This window comes from Piliocolobus tephrosceles, chromosome 16 (assembly GCF_002776525.5).
Source record: "Piliocolobus tephrosceles isolate RC106 chromosome 16, ASM277652v3, whole genome shotgun sequence".
Lineage (NCBI taxonomy): Eukaryota > Metazoa > Chordata > Mammalia > Primates > Cercopithecidae > Piliocolobus > Piliocolobus tephrosceles.
In genome coordinates this window covers 8,082,971-8,086,611 of record NC_045449.1, presented here as the reverse complement: position 1 = coordinate 8,086,611, position 3,641 = coordinate 8,082,971, and the positions used below count along the sequence as shown (strand labels likewise).

The 3,641-nt window shown below is 45.6% G+C and overlaps 1 protein-coding gene across 2 annotated transcripts in view; it reads left to right on the top strand.

Annotated features, from left to right (window-relative positions):
* CTC1 (CST telomere replication complex component 1) overlaps positions 1 to 3,641 on the top strand; it is a 23,731-nt gene that overhangs the window by 1,270 nt on the left and 18,820 nt on the right. The window lies entirely within an intron of this gene.

The following is a 3,641-nucleotide window of genomic DNA, read 5'->3' as shown; positions in this document are numbered from 1 at the left end:
AGATAGATAGATAGATAGATAGATAGATAGATAGATAGATAGATAGATAGATAAAAAGATGTTAAGAAAATACAATCTAAAGAATTGGGTTTGGGTGTTTTGTTTTGTTTTTTTTTTGAGAGACGGAGTCTAGCGTTGTCACCAGGCTGGAGTGCAATGACGCGATCTCGGCTCACTGCAACCTCTGCCTCCCAGGTTCAGCGATTCTCCTGCCTCAGCCTCCTGAGTAGCTGGGATTACAGGCATACAGGCACGTGCCGCCATGCCCAGCTAATTTTTATTATTATTATTTTTTAGTAGAGACGGGATTTCACCATGTTAGCCAGGATGGTCTTGATCTCCTGACCTCGTGATCTGCCTGCCTCGGCCTCCCAAAATGCTGGGATTACAGGTGTGAGCCACCGCACCCAGCCAGGACTGGGACTTATGTAGGGAAAGGAAGGAGTTAAGGAGGACACCTAGGTTTCAGGATAGAACAACTATTTGGTTAAGGGTACTGTTTGCTAAGTTAGTGAACATAACACTAGAAGTGTTCTAGATAAGGAGAGGGTTTTGTGAAAAGTTCAGTATTGGGCATGTGTGCTGCCTGTGGGTTGGCCATGGAGAGTCTGGCAGATGGATAAGACTAAAGCTCAGGAATGAGATCTCAGCTAAAGTAGACATACAGGAACAATCATCATCTGGCCATGGCTGTTAAACCCATGCAGTGGTTGAGATAATTGTGGGAAAGCATATTGTGTTCTTAAACTTTAGCCTGTATTAATCTGGGTCTTCCTCCCTCTTTTTTTTTTTTTTTTTTTTGAGACAAGGTCATAACTCTGTCACCCAGGCTAGAGTGCAGTGGCACCATCACGGCTCACTGAAGCCTCGACCTCCCTGGGCTCAAGCAATCCTCCCACCTCAGCCTCCCAAGTAGCTGGGACTACTGGCTGTGCTACCACGCCCAGCTAACCCGGCTAATTTTGAATTGTTTCAGAGTTTCACCATGTTGCCCAGGCTGGTCTCAACCTTCCCAGGCTCAGGTGATCCTCTCACCTCAGCCTCCTGAGTAGCTGGGACTATAGGCACGAGCCAGCACCCCCAGCTAATTTTTCTGCTTTTGTAGAGACGGGTCTTTGCCTTGTTGCCCAGGCTAGTGGTGAACTCCTGGGCTCAAGCGATCTACCTTGACCCAGTAAAGTGCTGGGATTACAGGCGAGAGCCACCACATCCAGTCTGCTCCATTTTTACTCAGTAGATGAAAACATGAATTTACCTTTTTAACAAAACTTAGGTAATTTCACCTTATAGCCATGAGATCACTTTGAGAGACAGTACTATTCAGCGCACCAAGCAAAGGATAGGCCATCCGAGAAACGGAACTACAAAAGAATACTGGGAGAGGAAGACAAAAAGCGTGAGAGTCGGAACTTTGATGATGCTGGTGAGGCAACTCTGAATGGTGATATGGTCTGGTTTCTACAACTCTGACCTTGAATGAGTGTTTGGCTGAGGTGGGCTGAAGGTCAGTGGTAGGACTGTCCATAAGGATGCTGAAGACATCTAAAACTTGAAGCCTTGTTTTTTTTCCTTGTAACTTTTTTTTTAGATTTGGGGGACATGCGCAGGTTTATTATGTAGGTAACCGCATGTCACAGGGGTTTGGTATAGAGATTATTTCGTCACCCCTATACTAAGCATAGTACTTGATGGGTATTTTTTCCTCTCTCTCTCTTCCCACCCTCAAGTAGGCCCCAGTGTCTGTTATTTCCCTCTTTGTGTTCATGTGTTCTTGTTATTTAGCTCTCACTTATAAGTGGGAACAAACATGCAGTATTTGGTTTTGTGTTCTTGGGTTAGTTTGCTAAGGATGATGGTCTCCAACTGCATCCATGTTGTAGCAGAGGACATGATCTCATTCTTTTTTATGGCTGCATAGTGTTCCATGGTGTATATGTACCACATTTTCTTTATCCAGTCTACTGTTGATGGGCATTTAGGTTAAGACTGGCTTTTCTAGCTCTTTTCAAGCTCCTTAAGATTAGAAGAACGTGAAGGGCAGGGCCAGGCGCGGTGGCTCACGTGTGTAATCCTAGCATTTTGGGAGGCCAAGGTGGGCAGATCACTTGAGTTCCGGAGTTCAAAACCAGCCTGGCCAACATGGTGAAACTTCGTCTCTACTAAAAATATAAAAAATTAGCTGGGCATGGTGGTGGATGCCTGTAATCCCAGCCACTTGGGAGGCTGAGATAGGAGACTCACTTTAACCCGGGAGGCGGAGGTTGCAGTGAGCCAAGATCGCGCCACAGCACTCCAATCTGGGCGACAGAGCAAGACTCCATCTCAAAAAAAAAAAACAGAATGTGAAAGATTGACCAGGATGTTAGTATATGAGCCTTGGAGGACTAGGGAAGGAGCTGTAATGGCTTAGAAGTAGCATTAAGGGAGAAGGATAAAGGACCTACTGTCAAGTGTGTTAAAGCTGCCTGGCACTGGGAGGAGGCCAAACTGGTACTTTTTCCTAAAGTTATCTACATATAATGGCAACTATGTGTCCAGAATCTGTGTCAGGTATACAAAGATAGTCCGTATCCTCCTCAGGAAGCCCACACCTTTGCTGAAAAGACAACAGGAAACAAATCAAGTGAGGTTGTATCTTATATTTAGCTTGTGGGAAATGCATACATTTGAATAAAAAAAAGATTAAAAATTATATACTCTGCCTATGTCCTTTTTATGTACTGTCCACTATTAGACACTTATACATAGTATGGCACTATGTCCTGTTCATTTTTGGTTTTGGTTTTTTTGAGACAGTGTCTCACTCTGTCACCCAGGCCAGAGTGCAGTGGCGCCATCCGGGTTCACTGAAGTTTCAACCACTCCAGGCTCTGGTGATCCTCGCACCTCAGCCTCCCGAGTAGCTGGAACCACAGGCGTGTGCCACCACACCTGGCTTTGTGTATTTTTGTAGAGATATGATTTCGCCATGTTGTCCAGGCTGTTCTTGAACTCCTGGACTCGAACAATCCACCCGCCTTGGCCTCCCAACGTGCTGGGATTACAAGCAGGAGCCACTGCACCTAGCCTGTTTTCTTTATGAACAATTTAAAGGATTGTTCAACAATGTTTTTGTCCATTCTCGCTTTTCAACGTACTGACTTTAGAACCAGATTCCATGTAAGATGGGATGAGTACAAGTTTGTTAGAGAAAGGGGCAAGACCAAAACTGGATGGCCAGCTGTCTATGACATGGCTGGACTAAGACTTTTTTTGTTTTTGAGACGGAGTCTTGCTCTGTCGCCCGTGCTGGAGTGCTGTGGCTGGATCTCAGCTCACTGCAAGCTCCGCCTTCCGGGTTTACGCCATTCTCCTGCCTCAGCCTCCGGAGTAGCTGGGACTACAGGCGCCGTCCCGCTAGTTTTTTGTATTTTTAGTAGAGACGGGGTTTCACCGTGTTAGCCAGGATGGTCTCGATCTCCTGACCTCGTGATCCGCCCATCTTGGCCGCCCAAAGTGCTGGGATTACAGGCTTGAGCCACCGCGCCCGGCAGCTAGACTAAGACTTTTAAGGTTTCTTCAAGTTCTAAACTCCTTTACATTTGATCTTCATTTCATGTGCCCTCTGGATATACTTTTCTTTTTTTTTTTTTTTTTGAGAT